The sequence below is a fragment of the Dermacentor variabilis genome, chromosome 5 (genome assembly GCF_050947875.1).
Source record: "Dermacentor variabilis isolate Ectoservices chromosome 5, ASM5094787v1, whole genome shotgun sequence".
NCBI classification, from domain to species: domain Eukaryota; kingdom Metazoa; phylum Arthropoda; class Arachnida; order Ixodida; family Ixodidae; genus Dermacentor; species Dermacentor variabilis.
The window spans coordinates 51890782-51915415 of NC_134572.1; the positions used below are offsets into that span (position 1 = coordinate 51890782).

At 45.6% G+C, this 24634-nt stretch overlaps 1 protein-coding gene across 2 annotated transcripts in view; it reads left to right on the forward strand.

Moving 5' to 3' along the window:
- Positions 1-24634, forward strand: part of LOC142582597 (thrombospondin type-1 domain-containing protein 7B-like) — a 290129-nt gene that overhangs the window by 203569 nt on the left and 61926 nt on the right. The gene's annotated exons all lie outside the window — the stretch shown is intronic.

Genomic DNA, 24634 nt, shown 5'->3' on the forward strand with positions numbered 1-24634 from the left:
CGCATTAGTTTCGCCTGAACAAGAAGGGCTGGTTCTGATTGATCGAGTTTTCTGGTCTGAGTAATACGCACAATGAAAGCGTAGATGGAGATTCAACCTCAGTTTCAAAAATAAATGTAGAATATTATCACTGGCTCATAACGAGTGAAGCGTACGTAACAGACGCAAAGACTGAAAGTATATGAGCAAAATGGTCTTCCGCGCTGGCGTGCATATGAATAGGAATAGCCCGGCCTTGATTTCGCCACCATCAATCAGTAGCACGTACGACTACTTTGAAGGAAAGAACGGGGGATGAGTTTGTCTCTTATTTTCTTTTTCCTTACTCGACTTAACTACTCCCTCGACCAGTTTTACTACATCGCTTCTCAATCTAGGCAACTCGGCTGCCATACTCTGAAACCGAACATGCTTTTCTCGCCACTATTGTTGGCACAAATATTATTCGAGAGAACGAATAGGCAAGTAATAGAACTGCAACTTGCTTTCAAAACAAAATAAAGTTCGTCTCTGCTTCTTGTGGCGATGCATCAAGCCGTGACCACGGTGCCCTCGAAAGAAAGCCGATTCTTTATGCTTTTTTTGTTTTTGTTTTCGCTCTTCGTGTCTTAATTGAGTGCGCGTTTAAAAGTACAGAAACACCAAAACGACGCCGTCTTTTTGAAAGCTCCACGACAGTGCCAATGACAAACGACTCTGATTTCCACGGTCGTTACGACGAATGATACTCGCCGACGTAGGGAAATTTGAAAAGAAAAGAACGTAGATGGCGTTACGTCGCAATATTGCAAGAAGTGGGTCAAGATCTCTGCTCTTGTGGGCTGCGATGAGTCTTCGATGGAAAAGCGGGTATTTTGTTGGCGCGCAATGGGGAAAACGCCGCTTCTCGCAATCGCCGTACCCGCTTTAGGTCATAACACTACGCTGTGTACCCCCAGCAACAAGCTTTACGATCTGTAGGCGCCTTCTTATGCTTCGCTAGTACTAACTTCCACGGTAGCCTGGTATCTCGTATGCACCGAGTAGCTTGCAAAGTCTTCCCGTTTCCAGTTCTTATCCGGGGGCATAGGCGGGAGAGGGTGGAGAGGATGGGGTAGTAGCTTTCGTCAGAATTGACGCGTCCCTCTTTTTTTTTTCTCAAGAAAAAAAAATAATATTGCGTGTATTATTTTGCCTTCATTAAACATTTAGCTTAGCCCTATGAAAATCGATTGGTCTGGTACATATTATATTTTGTTGTGTACCACCCGTCGAGGCAATATTACACTGTTACCAAAATTACTTAGCGGGATGTTTATGGTAATCAAACTTAACTGTCAGTTTTTGAAGGTTTTTTATTTCGCAACATTAAAATAACATTTAGACTTGGCAGGTATTTAAGTAAATAGTTTTGAAATAATGTTCCCATAGTGGTGAGGAGGGAGTTATAGTAATGAAGTTACGGTTAAAAAGAAATTGCCCCCTCCCCCTCGTCTATATTTTTTATTCCTTTGTGTTGCCTACAGGCAAATGCCAGAAAACAGTTTCCGGGTTGAGTTTCGGTAATGAGTACAAAATTTCGGGCTAAATGTAATCGGCCAGCACCCAATGAGAAACATAAAGCGTTATTTGTTCGCTTAGAGCAGGAACAGAGGAGAAGAAACCTATGTGGCGCGCAACTCGCTTTCTCTTGAAAGCGCGATCAGATGAGACAGTTTGATGCATCTCCAACCACAGTAGTGTCACACACATGATGTAAAGCAAATGAAATGTATGCCAGTAATTTACGTATGAAAAGAGCTGTCTATACAAATTCCATGGGTGTCGTGGCCGTGGATGTCGTGGGGTGAAGCCCACCTGCAGTTTTTTGCTTGGTGTTGCCCCTCCCCCCTCCCCTATTGCTGAAGAAGCTTCAGCAAAATATATTTTAGTAGATTATACTTATTCTGGATATGCTTTGCATATTTAGAAGAAAAATGAACAATTTCTTCGTGCAAATATATCTTGTCCTTAAAGGGTTAAATGAAAGCGATATATGCAAGTGGACGGGGCTTTTTTTAACAAAATATTTGCTTTTTGGCTCAGAGACTCCTGTGCCAACAATTGGATCACGTAATCACATAAGCGCTCACGCGCTTATACTGCCACGGAAGGCATGGCGTCTGCACGCTGGGTACTCCAAAGACATTTCTGCAGATGCTGACGCACGAGCACATTGGTTATATTTGTGTTTGGATGTCAAACTCTGTCCTCAAATAGTGTGGTTCGGAGCGCACGTAAGAGAGATACACTGAAAATATAATCTATAAGTTTATATGTCCGCGTGTAGAAGGCAATACTTCGATTTTAAAATCAGTTATTCTGCCGCTAACGTCAGCATCAGCGTGATAACAAATACCTAACTGCAGGCGTTTTTTGTGAGATGCAGGGGAACAATTTCGCACATCTTACGTCTTAGAAAGTAGATCTTGTGAAATGATTTAATCCACGATCTATCGTTCTATCTAACGGAAGTTCAGACAAGTAAATGATTATCAAAGCAGCATTGACTACGAGCCCATGTGAAGGACTCAGGGTTATTTCTTTAACTCTCAGATATAGGCACATTTCACGGAGATAGAACATCTCACATTTCGTTTCCCTATAATAAATGCATGTAAACGTGGCTGCGCATGCAAGCTTATCCCTTCTGTATAGCAATGTCTTCTGACTAAAAAGTAAGGTCACCCAAATCTTTTTTCAGAAAATACGCTTCACCTTCGGTATACTGCTGAGTAAACAATAAGCGTGACTGCATTGGAAGAATGTCATTGTTCGCAAGTGATGACTTCAGCGATGTTTCTGAAACGCGAGTTTTTGGGCTGAGCTGTATAAACACTTCTTTTCTGCCGTTCCTTCACCACAGGTGGGCTCTCGGAAACACTTGCCTGTCGGCGTTCGTGAAGAAACAAAACAAAAGAAAAAAGAATACAAGCGGCGAAGTGATCGGTGAAATCGGTGACGGGGATATATAGTTTACGGCTGAGAAAACACGAGCACAAGCACCTTACTTAGCTGTTGCGAAGCATGCGGATAGCGAGTAAAGTGCGTCTAAAGCGCTTCCGTGTACCATTTTGCTCGACTGAAATAAGTAAGTGCTCAAGGGACGGAACGAATGAATGTTGTTTTGACAAAATTGGATTCATCGGCAATGAGTAAAATTGTTCCTGGGCAAAAACCTTGCTTTCTATTTTCAGCCTCCTCATCCCCCTCTCCCTTTAATGTTTCATGCAAGCGCGACTGCTCTTCTTGGCCGCTACTTGTTACACAGGTTTTGTTGAGAAACCTTTAAAACGGTAAAAAAGTCTGCTGTAAGCCACATCACTCGCGGTAGAATTGCAATGCAGGCAACAAGCATTAGATAATATGCAATCCTATGGGTAGAAGTAAAAGGCTGCCTGGCCGCTTTCAGATAATGTAGCGTGCCTTGTAAGAGCTTGTGTGAAACGATACGCGTATAACGGGAGATTACTTTTTTTCCCTTCTCAAACCTCCATGATAGCAATGCCCGCGTAATATTTGTCGGGCTCAAATTTCATTCTCCGATTAAAGGGGCTGGTGCTACCTTCGTAAACATCACTAACAACACCATCATGAATTTAGTGGTGTGCGAATACTCTCAACTTTCAAATAACAAATCGAATAATGTTCTATTCTATTTGGTTTCCGAATCGAATAGTCACTGTTCGTAAACGCGAATATTTTTCTCATGGTTTTCGAATATTTCGAAACTTGAAATGTGCGCATTGGAACAGAATTGGAGCAAAGGTACGATAACGTTCACCTCCGCGGGCATAATATAACCATAAAACTTGTAAACCTATTGCTCTGGGAACCAAAATATAGACCGGCTTCATTAGCACTCTTCAAAGGGTCGTTTGTATGCGCACGAACTGCTTAATTGTTCCTAATTCTCCACTTATGCTTTTTTAAAAAACAAAAGCTGCGTAGCGTGAATGTAATGACAGAAACTTGCTAACCTTATGAATACTTCGATGTGAACGTCACTTTACACCAATTTGTGAAAACGAATGCGCATAATTCGAGAACTACTCGCAGCGTGTTCGATATTCGATTCGATTTGTTTCCGGCACTATTCCATTACTATTCGATTAGGTATCAAGAATTACTATACGTACACACCTAATTCATTATCACCACGATCACTATTCAAGGCAAAGGTCCCTTCTGACATGCTTAATTATAACTGTCCGAAGTCATCCGAGCTCTCCCCACGCTCGCAAAATTTCTGTCTCCTCAGATCTTCCAGTTTCTTTATTTGGCTGTTTCTCCTATAGACCATCTGTCATATATTTAGGGCATTATAAGACGTGTCGCATTGTCAGCCTCTTCAACTGTTTCTAAAGGCATAAGCACTATAAGATACTGATAAACAAACTACGTAAATAATGTGGCTTGCAGAATGAATGGCAAAGCCCTTACATAGAGGCACTGTAGCACAGAGGGCGTCAGCGCGCAATATTTTCGTTGAGGGTCTGGCTCACAAAACCTATTTCCCCGCACAAATTCATATCGTATGATGAGAGTAATCCAAATGTCACACAACGGAAAGCGCGCATAATAATGTCCCATACACCTCACTCGGGTTTCTACCTTTTGTGTACCTGTTTAGTCCACCTTATCACGCGCAAAGCCTTTAATGAGGGTGAACTAGTGATCGACCTAGCAGGTTGACGAGGCAAACGAGAAGTCGAAGTGTCTGTACGCGCGCTTCGTTGGCAATCGAGATCGGGCGCACAGTGCGGCCCTGTGATTTCGATATCCGCCAAACATAAGAATGTCATTGTTATAACTGCATGTCACTGCTCGTAGACTGGCTGCAAAGCTTCTCAAAATGGGACACAGGCCCAAGGTCTCACGCTGGTAGTTTACGACGCCGCATATCATAGACTTGCGCATTTTATTGCCGATATTGAAATGCAGAGAAAGAAATCTATGTTGCAGGTTTTAAGCTACGAGAATATGCGGCTGAGCTGGCCACGCCTTCCTTCTGCCGTATATCAGAGTACCCCGTATTTACAAATGCGCCTCCCCTCGACCCTCCACTCGAAATGCTCCTTGAGGGCAGTTTTTCATTTCGCAAATCGTCCTCCACTCGAAACGCGCTTTGAGTGCAGGAAAACTCGAGCGTTTCAGTCTAGAGTCTTAGGGTACTCCCGTACATCTCTATGTCCACTTGCCCATGTTAAAAGTATATTAGGCAACAACAAATTGTATCCGGCGGTGTTCACATCGATGTACATCAGCGAAGAGAGAGAGAGAGAGAGAGGAAAGGGGAAAGGCAGGGAGGTTAACCAGAGGGGAAGATCCGGTTTGTTACCCCTACGCTGGGGAAAGAGAGGAGAGGGAGGTAAAGTGATAACAAAGTAGAGATAAAGAAAGAAAGGAGCACAGACATACAATCACAGTTGGTCACTGTCGCCGCACACTGTCACCGCACAGCACAGTAGCACTTGCAGCACTATGAACATCTGTTCATGCTACAGCCGCTTGTACAATTCTGTAGCCCTTAAATACTGCAACAGTGCCCTCGTCGCCCTCTGCTGCGATGGCTTGTGATGGCGGCATTTTAATATAACTTCCTCTGGTATAGGTCTTCGGTCAAAGCACCCTATCACGTTTGTGAGCGAACGTCTCTGTAAATTATAGCGAGGACAGTCACAGAGAAGGTGCTGAAGAGTCTCCTCGTTACCACAGTTATCACACGAGGCGTCGTCGGCCCATCCGATTTGGAAAGCAAAAGACTTAGTGAACGCCACCCCTAGCCATATTCGACAAAGCAGGATAGCTTCGCGACGGCAGAGTCCAGCTGGAATGCAAAGGCGTAGAGAAGAGTCTAGGTTGCGCAGCCGGTTGTTTTGAAAACTTCCTGCATTCCACAAGGAGAACGTGATAGCTCGGCTGAGCATTCGAAGCTTTCTTGCGGCATCTGTCATTGATAAAGGTATCGGCTCCTCTTCGTCGCCTTGAAGAGCCGACCGAGCAACGTTATCGGCGTGTTCGTTTCCTATGACGCCGAAGTGACTTGGAAGCCACAGAAACATCATGTGGCGTCCTTTCTCAGTCAAGGTATGGATTAGTTCTCTAATCTCATATACCAGTTGTTCGTGTGCTCCACGCCGCAGGGCTGATAGCAAAGAGTGCAGTGCTGCCTTCGAGTCACTGAATATTGACCATCTTCGATGTTGTTCTTGGATGACGAGACGAAGTGCAGCCCGAAGAGCTGCAAGTTCCGCAGCCATCGGTGTCGTTGGGTGACATGTCTTGAAACTGATGGTGGTGGCTTTCGCTGGGAAAACCATGGCTTCAGAGGAACACTGAAGAGTTGCCGAGCCATCAGTATAAATATGTACGTGGTAGCGTTCCTCTCGTGCAAAAGGAGCAGAGTTAGTTGTTTAAGAGCAGGTGATGACTGCTCAGATTTTTTCCTGATTCCTGGTATGGTGAGGTGCACTGCAGGTCGAGCCAAACACCATGGAGGAATCGATGGCTTAGTTGCGGGGGTGCAGCCTGATGGAATGCAGGTGTAATAATCCGAAATCGTGGTACAAAATGATGCCTGCAGCCTTTCTGACGGTAGTGTTGCCAGGTTGTGGGAACGGGCACGGGCAACGTGCCTAATGTGCACTCTCAACACTTCCACCGCAATGTGTGTTTTTATGGGTTGGTACAGGGTGATTGCAATAGTCACTACTGTTGATGTGCATTTTGGCAAACCAAGACAAACCCTGAGAGCCCGAGCTTTGAATAGCCTGTAGAGCACAAAGATTGGTCTGGCAAGTATTGGTCAGTACGGGCAAACTGTATCTCAAGAAGCCCATAAAAAGAGCCCTGTACAATTCCAACATTGCATGCACTGACATTCCCCAAGTCTTTCCGCCCAGAAACTTGAAAAGCTGGGAAATTCCTGTCAGACGCTGTTTCAAGTAGGTCACTTGTGGGCTCCATGAGGCATCTCTATCAATGATTATTCCAAGAAATCTGTGAGTCTTCTCGTAAGAAATTATCTGGCCATTAATTGAGATGGCGTAGGGTGCCATTGGTTTGCGAGTGAAAGCCATCAGTGCACATTTGTCTGACGAAATTTCAAGACCTTGGTTGCGGAGGTATATAGCTGTCAGAGTAGGAGCTTTTTGAAGTCTTGCACGTATCTGAGGACGCGTCACACCTGAAGTCCATATACATATGTCGTCTGAGTACATTGATATCTCGATCGCTGCTGGCAGATGATCAACGAGACCAATGAGTGTGAGGTTAAGTAGGGTAAGGCTTAGTACACCGCCTTGAGGAACACCTCGGCATGTGTAGTGTCGTGCGGTCGTATCATCGCCGGTACACACAAAGACAGATCTCATAAAAAGGTAATGAGAAATCCATTGTAAAACTCGACCGCCTAGGCCAACCATCTCAAGAGCATCGAGGATAGCCTCGTGAGAAACATTATCGTATGCCCCCTTGACATCCAAGAACAAAGCTGCAGATAATCTCTTGCGTGACTTTTGATCTGGACATAGGTAGCGAGATCAACAACACTGTCTACCGATGAGCAATCGCGGCGAAAACCAGCCATGCAATTTGGTAACGGGTTGTAGCGCTCCAGGTACCACTCCAAGCGGGTCAGGATCATCTTTTCCATTATCTTTCCCGCACAGCTAGCCAGCGCTATTGGGCGGTATGAGGTGAGTTCAAGTGGGGACTTGCCTTGCTTCAGGAGAGGGACCAAGCGGCTTGTCTTCCATTCCTCGGGTACGATGACATCTTGCCAAGGTACGTTGTATAGATGTAACAGTTTTCTCCGTGCGCCATCACTCCGGTTGTTAAGGCACGGTAGGATATTCCATCTGGTCCCGAGGATGAAGAACGCCTGTATATAGCAAGAGCCGCTTCTAGTTGCTCCATTATGAAAGGAAGATCCAGGCGGCAGCCACGTGAAACAGGGATGTGACTGGGGGCTGGAAAGCCTGGACCGGTTGCTTGGCCAGCGATCCTTGCACAAAAGTTATCTGCAACATCAACCTCTAGTCGACCCTGGAAGAGCGCCAGCTCTTTGAATGGGAAGCGTTGTTCAGGGAGGGAACGCAGACCACGTATGGTCTTCCAGATGTGGGTAAGTGGTTTTCGGGGGTCTAGTGACTGGCAAAACATTGTCCAACGTCGAGATGCCCACCTATCCATGCGACGTTGAATTTTCTTTTGTAGTCTTCTGGCTGTCCTAAGGTCTTCGACGGATTTTGTACGCCGGCAACGCCGCTCCGCACGACGATCGGGCGCTCCAACCCTATATCAAGTTCCGTGTGCTTCGACGAAACTGTGACCATGCGCGTGGCGTCTCGTATTGCAAACTTCATTGTTTCCTCTAATCCAGAGGACAAGCCCTCCCGACAAGCACATTCAATGGTGGAGGTAAAATAAGTCCAGTCAATTAATTGAATGGTGTTCCGTGGGATTGACCTGGACATCCCTTTGATGACAAGGTACGCGGGAATGTGATCACTTCCGTGTGTCTCGATATCCAAAAACCATTTAACACATATTGTGAAAGAGCTGGATACGAAAGATAGGTCAAGACAGCTGCCATAATTCACGCCTCGTATAAACGTTGGGCTGCCGTTATTCAGGAGTGAAAGGCCGTGGTTGCAGGCGAAGTTTGCAAGTCTTTGCCCTTTTGCATTTGTTCTTGTGCTTCCTCATGCCATAAGGTGCGCATTAAAGTCTCCGATAGTCACATATGGAGCAGGGCACGCCGAGAAGATGTTCGTTAATCTTTTGGGATCAAAATTACTTGAAGGCTATATATAAACGCTTACTAGTGTAAACATGAGTTTGCCTTATTTAATTGTTAGGCAAACATATTGATTGTTATCATGAGGTGGAATTGGCTGGCAAACATAGGTCAATTCTCGACGAATAAAAACGATGACTTTGCTGCATGCCTCAGCTGTTGCGGATGTAATAGCTTCGTATCCCGATAATCTGACTGGTTTTGACACGTTAGGCTCACATATTTCAATGATTGGGAACAAATTAGTACATATATACTGACGAAAGTCTGAAAGGCGTGACCTTAGTCCTCTTGCGTTGCACTGCATGATTGACTTCTTCTCTAAAGGATGGGCGATGGTTGGCCATGTCTCTACTCGAGTGACTCAAGCACTGGGCTTAGGGCGTTCAGTACTTTCAGTGCACTTCGAGCAGACGCTGTTCCAAGGTTTGACAGGATCACTCGAATAGCATCTATGAGAGGACGCAGCATTGAAATGACTTGTCGATCTGCCTCGGGCGTGTCATCAGCGGCAGGAGTAGGCTCCCGAGCGTCCTTGACAATCTGTGATACTGTGGGAAGTTGCTGGCTCGGAAGCGCAGGCCGTTCTTCCTGAGAAAGATTCATCTCAGCTGACTTTCTTGTGCTGTTCAGCCCCTTTTTGGCCTGATTGGACAATGTCGGTACTACAGTGGAAGGACCCCTCTCCTTTCGTGGGTCTGCCTTTTTTGAGGAGGTTCAGTGACGCCGACGCCGGATCGTTTCAGCAGACTCCCTGTGAGTCGAATTGTCTCTAACCATTTGCTTAAGGACAGCGACCTCTTTCTTGATGAGAGGGCAGTCCCTAGTCGAGGCAGCATGGCAACCATTACAGTTGCCGCACTTTAGGACTAGCCCGGCACATGTCCTCCGCGTGAGGTTCAGAACACCGGGGAGACAGTAACGAGTTTGGAGAGACCCCCTTGACATGTCCAAGTCTAAAGCACTGATGACATTCAAGAGGCTTTTGTATGAAGGGCCGACCAGGGTGCCGGAAGTGACCGACTTTGACGTGAGATGGTAGGCAGTCTCCTTCGAAAATCACTTTGACGCAGCGCGAAGTTCCAAGGCGGCTCACACGTGTGATGACAACGCCCTCACTCGCTGGTTTGTCGAGGATGGACAAGTCCGCGTTGGGAATGGCGACCTCAATATCATAAATTACACCTGCTGTGGATGCATCATCAATCGGGATATAGGAACGCACTTTGATGCGCCCTAGCTCCGAGATTTGCTTCAATATTTTGAGCGCACTCCAGTTCGAAACATCTATTGCGAGGTCATTTTTTCGTGTATTTATCCGAACGCCCTTAATTTCATTCGGCACGACCCCTTCCAAGAAAACGAATAATTCTTGCCTGTTTAGCAGTCGGAGGTTGCTTGAGGGTTCCTCGGGTACGAACACGATGGCGTGAGGCCAGCGTTCAGGCCTTGACTTCCGAGCCGCCGTGCTCGGTTGCGTTAATGTATTCGCGTTTACAGTCTTCCTTTTGGCCCTCTCTGCGGACAGTGATGAAGCTATCATCCGAGAAGTCATCATCAGACACGGAGTACAGCTCAGTGTCCTCGGTATCACTGAGCATGCTTCCTCTCTTCCTCGTGAAGGACGGCCTTGATGACCTCTGGCCAGGAGGGCCTCTGGAAGGCTCCACGTCCATGGCCACAAGACCGGGAGCCGAGGCACCAGGAAATTCTGAATATTCCGCCAGAAATCAGAGAACACAGATAGTTGTTGTTGTTGTTGTAGCCTGTGATGCGTGTGGCTCCTACCCACGATGGGGGATTGGCCAAGAAATGGGTGGATTATTCGAAATTATTATGGAGCATAAATTTCCTAATAGCTATTGAAATAGCATTGAATATAGAAGCGTTCTACCAAGAAGCCACTTCGTCGTCGTCTCCCTACATCAGCGAAGCTTTCTATAAACGTTTGGTGGAAGAATGGGAGAGGCACTTACGATTTGCCTTTTGAAAGAAAAGAAGCTAGAAAAGGTGGAGTTAAAAGTACGAAGGAGATTTACCTATCGCGTTCCTGGTACACTACTGCTGCGCAGCATGATCTAAACATGATGTTACAAATTCTAGGGTCATTTATAATGACTAATGTAAGTTGCCACTGCGCTTCTCTAAGTCGCCACGGCACATCACGACATAGTATACAGACTCAAATTCGCGCTTTTGGATTTTAGCAAGCTCTGTTCACTGAGATGTCAAGTCAAGTCAAGTCAGTTTTATTTACATCATTATGATGTGGGTAGGCTCAGGCGAAAAGCGAACGATTTTCGCTTGAAGAAGCCCGAGCCCCCCTACATGGCGTACAGCAAGGTCAAAAGCTTTAAAATAAAGTACAAAATCCACACACACTACATAACAGAATATAATACAAGAAATTCAGAACAGTCGATATAAACTCTTGGTACATGCTCATTAATACACAATGCATAGGTGTTCACAGAGATGAAAATGCCCTTTCCATCACACTTTAACGCAAAGGGAATACAGCGGAACAATTCAGAAAAAATGTTATTAGTGAAATTCAGAACAATGGATATAAACTCGTCGTACATGCTCATTTATACACAGTGCATAGATGTTAACAGAGATGCAAATGTCATTCGTGTCAGACTTTAATGCAAAGGGAATACAGCGGCTTACAAAAAATGATTTCTTAGAGTTTGTGTACTAGATGTTTCAAGAGAAAAACGTTCAAATATGAATTTATTTAGTAACCTTGGAACTGCATGACGCATCATCTGTCGACCATGTTCTGTACGGCAAAAGGGAATGGTCCAACGTTCGTGTTTTCGAAACGAGTATGGCGTTGAGTTTGCTTCGAGGGATGACAATGCTATCAAGAAGTTGTCATTGTGAAAAATGTATTTTTTATATCTTACGGCTAAGAAAAAATCGTATAGCTTATGAACGGGTATGATTTTGAATCGCTTAAACAATTCTTCGGTATGTGCGAGGTAGTCAACATTTGCTATGTAACGTACTGCTTTCTTTTGCAGCATGTGTATTTTGTGCAGGTTAGTTTGAGTAGTAGTGCCCCAAACAAGGAAACAGTAGTTAACATATGACATGAATAATGTGTTGTATATTATTAATTTAATCGATACAGGTAGATAGGAGCGAAATTTCGCGAGCATTCCGACGCACTTTGATAAATTGATTAAAGTGGAGCTAATATGAGGGTCCCAGCTCATGTTCTTGTTAAAGAAAATTCCTAGTGTTTTTACTGTGTCTACTACCTCTATAATAGAATTGTCTATTTTTAGCCTAATGTCTGATGTAACGATGCTCTGCCGGTAATGAAAAAGTACCGCTTTTGTTTTCTTACTATTTATTATCAAGGAATTTGCTGCGCTCCATGATTTCAACTTTTCTAATACGCTGTTTATGCTAGAAATTAGCAATGGAATGTTATTACCCCTAAACAAGAGACTCGTATCGTCTGCATACAGAAGATATTTTGGAAGGTTGCTGATATCTGTTATGTCGTTTATGTATATAATAAACAGTAGCGGTCCTAAGATACTTCCTTGTGGAACTCCAGTGGTTATTGGTTGAAGGGTCGAAACATGCTGATCTATTGTTACACATTGATATCGATGCTGTAGGTAGGACTTTAGTAGACAAGCTGCAGTGCCACGGATTCCATATCTTTCTAGCTTAGTGAGTAGTATTTGATGGTTTAGGCGATCAAAAGCCTTCGTGAAATCCACAAAAACACCTATGCATATCTCCCTGTTTTCAAGTCACCTGTGCGAATCAGGTGACTCTTTAGAGCTATACATAAAGCACCAACGGCTCAAAGCTTTCAAAAGAGTAGTGAATAGCTAATAAGCTCATGGTGAGGAAAGAGGTGTTTACACAGCTGAGCCTTTCCGAGATACTTCGACGCCGATGCGCGTTAAGAGGAAGCAAATATCGTTGGGTACGGATGACTTCCTGTAATAGCATACCTTGGACAATCACCGAGATAAGCGAGCAAATGTTCAGTGGAGTACCGACTCTCAGTGGTCTAATTGACCCGTCTACAAACTTTGGGAGTCGTGCTCCTTAGAGCACGAAGACTACCGCCCACATTCAATGCGCTAATCCTTCGAACTAGCTGTGGGTGAAGGGGCTAATGAGCCACTCCAAAAGATTAGTGCGGGCTTAGCCCAGGTAGCACCGTGACTCGGCAGCGTGGGCTGCTACATGAGACTTGATATACGAGTACGGCGCGGTTTTATTACTGCGTTTGGCAGCTGTCGCCCACGCGCGTGGTCTTTTGTTTGTTTCATTGGTCGACGCCTCTCGTGCAGAACCCCTTGCGTTCAAATTTAAAGCCGTATTTGCAGGTGACGGCTAAGTTACTCGAATTCAAATTGAACCAGAATTGAGCGACAAGGCGGAAAATCCTGGAATGAAACAGCTGTACGTTACTGCCAGTTTTGTATACTATAGCTGCGTGTGCATTATTCACTGTAACTATACTCAACTATTCAGCTTCAACAAATAGACGCTTTTTTAAAGCTAATCACTGGGGGATCAACATGAAAACAGCAGGATGTGGGGAGGAACAGTGTAATGACTTGCTTTCTACAAGACAAGATTTGCATACCTCGTTTCATAGGTTGGGAGAGTATGCGCATGCAGGAAAAGCAATATAGTTGTATTAATAGCTTTTCTGCGCATCACATCTTGCCTTGCTTACTTGAATGAAGATAGAACTAAGTGAGAGTTAGTGTGTCAGAAATGCTTTTTGATGTTTCTCAATCATTCCAAAAACGTCACATTGATTGATTGATTGATTGATTGATTGATTGATTGATTCATTCATTCATTCATTCATTCATTCATTCATTCATTCATTGATCGATCGATCGGTTTCAATGTCTCAAAGCAACACATAATCTGAAGGATATGTTATATAGCAGAAGATTTCTGATTAATTTCTACCATCTGGGATTCTTGAACACGATCCCAAAGCATGGTACACACGTGTTCTTGCGTTCCAGTTCCATCAAAAAGCGGCCGCCATAGCAGGGAGACCAACCCGCGGGCTCGTACACAGCAAAGCGCCGTTAGCTTGGTACGCTAGCCACATCGGCACATGCAAGCTGTGCTCCATTGACGTCAGCAAGGAATCTTGCTTTTGTGGTATTAAATCAATAATTGTAGCGTCAACAAGAGTGACACAAGAAACGAACGAACACCACAATCATGACTGCTTTATTTCAGGATGGAAGACAGCTACCCAAGTACGCATACGAACGATAATGCACAACCCTAATAGCAGTCTATTATCAATTCATTTTTACGTGTACCTGTATTGATGCCTTCTTTCCCAAGATAAACCAGTTGTGAGTGTGGTCTTCTTCCTGACACCTTTATTGTGTTATTCTTGTTAGCGCTATGGTTATTGCTTATAGTATGAGCCAACTAGCCCAAGAGCAGGTTCTGCTTTCGTCGTATGATGCATGTCGGGTAGAATTTGCATATTCCTTCTTTGGCGTGCACCCTCCCTTTGCGTGGGCGTATAGCATGTAGCTTCAATGTGACTGCCAGCTAAGATGGGGCGCCGGTCACCTTTGCGCAACTGAAAATAGCAGTCTTCGGCAGATTTCTGCGGGTCGGCATAGTATATATAGTGCACTTTGAATGTTCGGTACACACTCAAGCACAAACTTTTCCACTTACGGGGCTTGAAAAACTGCTTTCACGTAGGGCACACACGTAGCACATCAGTTTTGTTGACATCACACGCTAGAAGGCGCAACTCAAAATTTTTGACGCTGGTAGCCACTGACCCCCCGCGGGCTGCCTTCAACCATTAAGGGACAACGAAAAGCTTGTATCAGTTATAGAAAAAGTATGTTTTATTTTCTATCTATTTAGTTCGTTCACTGTTACAAAAACAACAACAGCAAAAAAAAGAAAAACACAACCTAAAGGTTAATCTTCTAACACACAGTCGGTTCAATTCGCTTATAGATTTCCCTGGGTTTCTTTTTTTTTAGCCGCGCTCACTTTTAGCTCGGAAAGCGTACACGTATACGGGACACCCTTCTGCACTTGGGAGCGTCTCGAGAATACGTCAAAACGTGCTTAATTTCTTCCTTAAAGCATGTCAGGCGTTTCAGTATACGTGACCGAGATGCCCGGCTTTTACTGCGGCCATGGCACCAGATTTTACATACATACATACATACATACATACATACATACATACATACATACATACATACATACATACATACATACATACATACATACATACATACATACATACATACATACATACATACATACATACATGCATACATACATACATACATACATACATACATGTGTGTGTGTTTGTCCGTGCGTACGATTACACCAGCAAAAACAAAAAAAGAAACTGAAAGGAAAAAGAATAGAAAGAGAAAGAAACATTTACTTGAGTACTTTCACCCAATCTTGCAGCCTGTGTGGTGCAATAAGTGTTTGTGATTCAGCCTGTTTTCTCATTCCTCCTCGAATAATTACGCCGCAATGCTTCCTGCGTGGCGCCAGCTATACGCAGACGCCCAAAGCCAGCGAAGCAGGAGGAAATGTTCTCGCGCACGGACGACGCCATTACCTTCAGGCGTGCTCGTTCCGCACAGCGCACTCTGGCGTTAACTCCAGGAGAGGGCACTTCTGACCTGGGCCCTCACGCCTGCATCACGCGTATCTACGAGCGCGCTTGGGTTTCGGCTGGCGCTGTGAACATCCGGGACGTTCGGACGCTCTCTCGAAGACTTAAGAAATACCGCCAACGCGTAACGATCTTGGAAGGAGGCGACGAGGGCTGCCTCCTATCCGAGTCATGAGGGCCACCTTGTAAGCATCGATGGTATGCCGAGACTGATGGAGCGTAATCGAAACTCGAAAGAAAGAGGGGAGAAAGGGAATGAGACTCTATTTATCTTTCAATTACGAGTCGCTTGCCTGCAAAGGCCTCGATGGAGGCGTTTCTAGGTGAGCGCGACGTAAGAAAGTTCGCGTGGCCCTTAGTCCCAGGTGAGTAAGCGTGTGTCGCAACCTTTCGCTACCGAGCTCACGCGTTTGGGCTTTCATGACGCAGCATGTTTGCTGACCTTGCCGTTCTCGTCGTGCCTTGCATAAAGATAGTGATTCATTGTTCGGGTTCTTTTTACCGGTGTCTTCATTACACAGATTAATTAAATTGCCCCGAGTAGAAACGTCAATAGTGTTTTCTGCCATGTTCGCCTCTTTGAGTCAAGACCATGGAACTTTGTCGCGGATAAATTGGACGACCTCTCCTCCAGATATGGAGAAAGCTTTTTCTCCTTTTTTGAACATGAAAAAAGGAGAAGAGGTTGGCAAGGATAGTCACCAAGAGAAATAGGAATATATCGCACGTCACGGAATATCACAATGGCCAAAGAAACACGCATCATGAAGTGGCATAAATATGGCGAATACTCAGAGCATCTAATCTCACAATAGAGAGAGAAACGCAGCTTAAGATGTCACAAAAGCTTTCTTGTGTTCCGTTTAGGATTATGAAGGCAGGGATCAAGAGTGTCAGCTTGACAGGCGTGTAAATGACGTTGAGGATGTACGTATATGACGGAGCGAGGATCGTGTCCACGTGTGCGTGGCAGCAAAGTGCCCTTTACTATTTGCGAGGTCCTTAAGCCTACATCGGCAGCGCCCGGTTTCGCAACATTGAGCGACAGGACTCTCACGTCCAGTTCCTTTATGTACATTCGGCTATAACATATTGTCATGTTTCCCCTTTGATTTAGGTTTTTCTTTCATTTTATTTTTTAAAGAAGCTTTAGACATCATGTGTTTGGTGTGAGTCCGCAGCAGGTTCCAGAGTAAGGAGACCTTCTCAAGAATAGATTAGCCTTTTGCAACGCTAACTAATAAAAAAATTAACTTCGCATTTTCGCGTGCTCATTGTGTGCATTGGCATTCCTATCTGAACATTATATGCATATATGCTAAGAGGTGTCTGTGTGCAGGGGCGGTATTTGGTAACTATTATTTTCTGTTTACAATATTCTTGCCTTTTGACACGGTCTCACACGAAACCACGCCCACGCTGTCGCCGGTATCGGCCGCATTGCGGGTGGATGTTAATAAAGAAGAAAAAAGAAAAGAATGAATTCAGACGAAAAATAAATTATAATAAAATCCAAGGTAATATTTCTTTTTGACGTTATGGGCGCTGCATTGGAATTTGTCATGCGTAGAGTCTACTGCAAAGGTTTGCGGACCACGGGATCCCAGAAAACGTTCAATTTCGGAGCAGACTGTAACAGTAAAGTCAGTAAAATCGAACATCACAATGTTGTTCACATATACAGGTAGAGGCTGTAAGAGCAAATACTAGGCTGCGTTGTGGACTGCGCAGATATTCAGCTTTTTATCAGATCTGGTGTTCCGTAAAAATTTCTCGTTGATTGTACAGCCCTCGCGATGGCACTGGAAAGAGACGGCTCGAGAAGACGCGCATTTACAGCCATTCTAGCTGCATAGAACCTTAAAATGGCTGCAATGACTTATGTGTGCCACGTAAAGGCGAGCACACAGCTCTGCTCATGCCGTAAGTGACGCTTTTATTAGTTTTTTTCTTCTTCTTTTTTAAAGATAGAGTTTTCAACAATCGCTTGTGGCGTGTAACACAATTTCACTCCTTGAGCTGGATTACTCTAAGAGGTACACAATATTTGCACAACGAATTCAAATACGTAATCGAATAATTACCAAGTGTGTTAATTAACCTTTAAGCTACTTACCTTAGGGCACATGTTGTGGTATGCAAATTGTAGCCGCTGAGTTCGAAAAGCGTATCCATTTGGAACGAATTCTGAGGATCAACCAGTTTCTAGATATGCATTCCCGAAATGCATGACGAAACAGATTGGCGTTCCTATCGGATCGGTGCTTCATCCCATAAAACCGTGTTTTGCTAGTAAAGTGGAAGAACAGTGTATTTCTACGTCAAATTTGACGGCTCTTATATCAAAGCTAATGATAGTTTTCAAATTATTTCCATGTGGACGCACCTTGAGAACTCATTAGCTTCGATGCCTAAATTGCAACATGTGTTGAAAACCGTTAGTCAGCAATTGTAGGAGAAAATGTGTAAATTTGTCAATTATGCGTTTTACGGTAGAGCAGGGACAGGGAAACGATCACTTTAGGCGATACTATCGCCTTCGCCATCGGCACGCACTGGTTGCCTGTTTTAGTAAAATCGAATAAGCTGATTGGCTGGTTCAGCGCTACGTCATTCACTACGTTTCAGCACTGTTCACCATGTTCCCTGAGTGGAATCAGTCCGGATTGATGAAATTCGGAGAACAACATTGCTTAAATCTTTATACATTTTTTTACGCTACACTGTACTTAAATATTCAAACGAAAACATTCCTCCAGGAAGCGACAAGACTCAACAACCTCTTTAAGGTAACCCTGTAGTCAACCTCTTATTTTATTGGAAGAAATGACAAACTGCGACAAAGCACTGGCCAGTCGCGCATGGCAAGCTGTGCGCATGAAAGGGCACTGAACATCATGAAGGTACAAAACGATTTACAAACTGTCTCAGAAATAAATGCGACAAACTCAAGCCCCCATCGCGGACACGCCAAAAAGTTTTGTCCTTCTTGTTCGTTCCCATGTCGATCCCCATATAAACACGGCAAAACCCCGATGAAGTCTTCGCACATTCGTTCGAGAATAGGGGAGCACTTGCAACGCGTACCACAATTCACCAATGAAAAACAAAGTGCAAACTGTAGCACGAGCAAAGATAGACAAATATTTGCCCTTCCATTTTTTCGGCTTTTTCTCAGATTTCTTCTGTCTGTCTCCGCCAGTAAGGAATGCTTTCTGTGTAATGTTTTAAGGGCCCACCTAAATACTTCACCGGTGTTGTTATCAACACTTAGGGAAAACTGTGGTGTGAGCTCCCAATCCCCATGGCAAAACAAAGACATTTTCCCCGACTGATTGCACTTCCGTTTGCCTTACAAAAGCGTTTTACAACTGCAACAACCTCCGGACTACTTTCGAGATTTGGGCAAAAGAGCAGCTATATCGTCGGCGTAGGCCGCAACGTGTATTTCACGTGTGTGAAGCCTGAAGCCACTAATTTAACTTTGGTTTATGATACCAAGGCAAAAGCCTTCAGTAAACATGGAAGAACGGAGAGGAGAAATAGGGCATCCTGGCGACGTGAGCGCTGCACTTCGATAAGATATCTAGCCTCTTTGTTAACAACCAGCCGAGTACTGCAACCACTTTAAACCATACGAACAGCTTCTGTTATTACCGTACCAACATTCGCATGTTCTAGGACTGTTATAAGCAAGTCATGCGGCACGTGCTCAAAGGCCTTCTCAAAATCAATCTGGAGCATTGCGACTGCACCCTTCAGGACATCGCGACACTCGTAATACACACCTCGCATGGTGATTGTTGGTAAAGATACTTCTGCCCTTTATTACACTTGTTTGCTGCGGACCCACTATTTCTTTTATTACACTCTGCAACCTTCTAGCCACTATTTTCATAAAATATTTTGTAATCTATGGTTGTTAGGTTGATGAGCGGATAAGCTGATACCTGCTGAAGTTGGATAGAATCGTTCGTTTTAGGAATAAAAAATGAGCAACCCTTCCCCTACCAGAAAATGGGGTAACCGAAGTCTGTCCTGTGTGCACCTGACCTTCGTCGCGGTTAAGTAACCCACGGTAACGGTGCCGGATTGCTTCGGCCTCCCGCTCCCTTAGCTCGGGATCTTCTCGTTGCTGTCCGATTGCCTGGGCTCCGGCGGCTCTGAAGACACGTTTATAGTCCGACGTTATCGTTATCCCATCTCATCCGTTTTCCGAGACTGAACTGAGCGGAAACGAAGCCGGCGCAGCGGGCACGACACCCTTTTCTGCCCTTTTTCTCCTCGGCGGAAGCAAAACGTCTCTCATTGGCTGCGCTTGTGGCGTGAGCGCGCGCCTATGCCGCTGGAAACATTGCTAATGACTCACACTACGGCGCCGGCGCAGCTGTCAACTCAACAATAAACCCTTTCCCGCAATTGCTTTGCTCTGGGAGCAACTGGGGTTTTTTTGCGTGACCACAACAACGCCGTTTTTGAACCAATACAAGATTCGCTTGAAAATAGCATGAGAAGTGAGAAATGATGGAGGCAGAGATTTAAAGCTGAAAGGCTTCATTTTCTCGCTTGAGATATTTCTCGCTGGAGATATTTCTCGCTTGAAACTCTTATACAAACCCGCCCTTAGCCCATCAGGGCCAGGGTGCTTTCCGGGATTTAGGTGTTCAGTCGCGTTCTCTACCTCCCCTATAGAAATTGGAAGTTCCAATCTATTCTTTGTTTTGTCATCTAAGTGTGTCATGAAGGACAAAAATTCACTTTTGAAATGGTCGCTGTCTCCTGTGCCTAATGAAAACAGAGCACTCTAATACTCGTAAAAGGCTTGCTGAATCTCTTCTTTCGAGCTTGTCACTGCACCGTTATATTTCTGCTATTGTATTACGTTGCGCGTAACCTTTTTCCGTGCCTAGTGCGTACTTTGTAGCCCCTTCAGTCATTACTTTTTTATCTGCTCTAGCTCTTACAATTGCGCCTTGAAATCTTTCAGTGTCTAACAACTCGAATTTTTCTTTCATCACATGGATGAAACAGTGCCTAACAGTGTCCAACACCTGTTGGACACTCTTTTCTTTGACAAGTCTTTGCAAGTTCGAACACAACATTTTCTTATGAATTCGTTCTTCTTATTTAAGCGTGCGACTTCGGTCTATCGCTTTCGTATTGGTATTTCGCTTAAACGTTTCCCAGTTCGGCCCCATTTCTGAGTTATTGACGTTGCACAGTTATTCTATGCCCTCAGGTACTAAAGCTTTGAAAGGACGATCCTTAAGTAGTTTATTATTAATTTTCCTTTTATTTATTTCTTACTGCAAATGCTAAACATCACGAGGCAATGGTCAGTGAACGAGAGAGGGGTTACGCAAAAATCCATACGGAGAGGCATATATATCCCGCGACCCATATGCACTATCTAAGCGTGCGTGAATAGAACCTTGAAAATGTGCGAATTGGACATCATGCCCACTGGTACTACATTCTCCCACACCTTCGAGAGCGAAGACCTTGATAATATCCATTAATTTTACCGTGCTAACGTCACGATGCGACGTAGTACTCGTTTTCTCTCATGATGAGCATTCACAATTGAAACCAACGAGGAGGATAAGTATATACATCAGTGTTACAATGCTCACTAATGCGACAGAAGAAATCTAGACGCTGTGCAACGTCAATTGGAGCATACAGGCAAACCACGCGCCATTTATCACAGGCAAAAAGAGAATCGGAGGCTATAATGCGGCCCAATGAATAGCATGTAACCGACTGTATAACATTCTGCAAGCAACTGCATACAAGCAGAACACACCCTGTGGACATCGCAACCGCATGACTGACACACACAGTATAATGCGCCGTGAACGGGCGTAACATTCCGTCGGTCTGGTCCTCGCCTTCAACTTTTGTTGCCTGCACGGTGATTGTATTTAATTCTTGTTCCGTCACAATACGACTTATTTTTGCCTTCTTTTAGTCGCTAATTTGTGGACATTAGTTGTTCCAACGCGCAGCGACCTCTCCAACGCTACATTTTTCCTCCGGGACGAGGCCGCCGGCGAGACACCCTCATTCATCATCTCCACGCTTTGCGCACTCTCCATAGTGGCGTCTAAATGTTAGCCTCTTTGCCGCTCCTTGTAAGGTACGACGCGCGCGTCCGAACGGCGCTGCGAGGTTTCACTTCCAGGGACGCTCCGACCTGTCTCAGACGCTGCGCTTTACCGGGGTTGTCTCGCCGTCCGTTACTCCCAAAGCACTTTCGTCGACCACTGGCTTTTTGCTTGCCGTCTGCTGTGTTTGAGACATGCTGGTCGCGTCCATGAGCTCTCTCGTTGGATCATCCTGGAGCGCCGGACGAACGCCGGCCGCGTTCGCTGTAGCGCTCTCTTGGTACTTACCACGGTGTAAGAATATTCTTACACCGTGGTCATAGAGAAAGGAATTTCTTTCTCTGTGCCGTGGTGCTCACCAACGCTGGACACCATCATGGTTGACGGTTGCAGCCCAGAGACGCCATATTCCTTGTCTGGGCCCTGATCGGTGCCGCTCTTATCAGCTGTTGCGGGTGCTGCCGCTTGCTCAGCCTTTTCCTTGTCCATGACAAGCTCGCTTTGGTCTACGACCGTAGATCTGCCAACGGATTTTGGGGTAGCTACGAGTGCATGCATCCTGTCCGGGCCCAGACGCGTGCCATTCGACGCACTTCGGAACCCTACAATCTCGCCGTATATGACCCGTGTGCTTGCAACAAAGGCACATAGAGGCTCGACCGGGCGCCACAATGGGAAATGTAACGCAGCCAAGACGCGTTTAGTTCGGTATGTGGACCAGTGTGATGCCCTCCTATAAAAGCAAAAGGGTAGAAAGTTGGGCGAGATTTAGTTTAGAGTTAGCGCTCATCCTGTCTGCTTCTAGTTTGGCTGTGAAACTTCGCGCTAGAATCCAAGAATATGTTACCGTACCAACTCGCCCAACTTTCTATCCATTTGCATAACTTTCTACCATCCTTTAAAAGCAGTCGCACGAACTTATCGAGTCGGCGCATTCGAAGCCCTCCGCTTTCCACCTGTCGTTGGTCACCTCCTCTACTACCCCATATTCACTGACTACCCTCCGAATGTTGTCGTTCGTGACACCTAAAGGCACCCAATGCAACTTCAGACGCATCTCCTTGCTGTTCTGGTCGATGACGATTCAAATACGGTCCTTGACGACCAATCGTCCTGCTTCTATAAGCTTCTTTTGAGCTTCATCCATTCGTAAGTTAGTGAGCCAGACGCGGGACATCTGGCAGGCACCTATTACAGAAACGTCTTGACGCCAGCGTCTTGCAGGGGCTTTCGAAACTCTTCGACGCAATATGGATGACCCGAGATGTCGCAGTGCAGCATGACTGCATGCTTCATAGATTCACCTGATGAAACACTGAGCAGAATAATGCCGTAGTACTTGGGCACGGAAAACGATGGGCTACCACGGCCGTTGACGAGCGCTGTCGCAGCTCGCTCGAAGCCAACCATCCTGCGTCCGCACGCGTCGTTGACTGGAAACAGAATACAGGTCACGGACGCAGGCATCGACAAGTGGTATATGAATTCCTTGCGGGCAAGCCAGTGTCTTCAGACGCTTGGCGAGTTTCACTTTGGGCACCACGATAGTTCGAGCCGCTGTTAGTATAGTGATTGTGCGTGTGCGCAGGGTATTCTACAAAAGTGGAAGGCAAAAGCCTCAAAATAAGGAAACTTTCACGCTCTAGTGGTGCGCTTTGTCTTTTTTTACAACTTCCCTGGCAGCCTACATTCACTGAGTGGAACGGCTGTATTAGAGCGCAGCTCTTTGGCGTCCGTTCCTGGGTTTCGCGTCGTCGTCGGCCTCGTAACCAGCTCCGCCCCCCTTTCATCCCCCCAGCGCTAGCAGCGACCGACTGATACCGCTGGATGCCGCTGACGCCGCTAGAGAGTCAAGATAACGTGACTGCATAGAACACCGTCGCCGCCATGCAGAAAGAGGAGGAAAGGGTCCCCCCCCCCCTGTTCTTGTGTGGCGGATAGGGTGCTCTTCAGTTGCCGACGCGCCGGTTATTCGTTGTCCCTGAAACCAACTCCGCAGCTGGGGTTGACTCACTATCGGCGTCAGCGGCATCAGTCAGTCGCTGCTATCTCTTCCCTCCTCCCTTTATCGTGTTGTCCGCTTGCTGCGCGCGCTTCTGCCCCCATCGTTTGCCGCTGGGTGTACACGCCGCCCCCCTCCCCCCTCTTCCTGCGAGTCTCCGGTTGTCAAAGCGCCGGCTCGAACTTAATTCCTTTCTTCGCTCCTCCTCCAATGCAACCCCTGTGCGGTGGCAATCAGAGAGCCAGATCGGTGGCGGCGGATCTGTATATGTGCACCGCCCGAGCCGAAATTGCCGCTGCCGTTCGCCCTGTGCGGTGGCAATCAGAGAGCCAGATCGGTGGCGGCTTGACATAAAGACAAACAGCAATTTCCTAACACTTATGCGGGAGAACATCCCGTTCCTCTCGCTCGTAACGCGTCCCACGGCTGTGACAACCTCGCGAGGCACTTGTATAGATCTCGTCTTTGAGAATCAAGCATTGGTGTACCAAGTCGAACATATATCAGTCTATTTCTCCGACCACAAAGCTTCCTTCATGACTGTCAAGAACTGTTAGTGGAGTCTTTGTTAAAGGAATACGTGTGAAAAAAAAATTCTGTGATAGCGCATACATGTGTTGCTGGATTTCTTTGCCTCAATCTATCGAAAAGGTGAAACAGCTTATTTGCTGCGCTCAAATTTCGCATTAGGAAGTAACGTAATCGTCGGTAATTTTTTTTAACGCGACAGCGTTAAGGAGCTCGTGTCGCAGAAAAGCCGGTGTCGTCGGCGTCGGTGTCGGTGTCGGCGGCGTTGGCCGTGAGCGATAAATCCCAGCAGGCACTTCATGAATAAAAAACAACTTGCAAGATGGGCTGGGTGGGAATCGAACCAGGATCTCCGGAGTGTGAGACGGAGACGTTACCACTGAGCCACGAGTTCTTTTTTTCTTTATTGCCACTGAGCCACGAGTTCCATGCTTCAAAGCGGTACAAAAGCGCCTCTAGTGAACGCGGTGTTGTTTTAGAAACGAGCT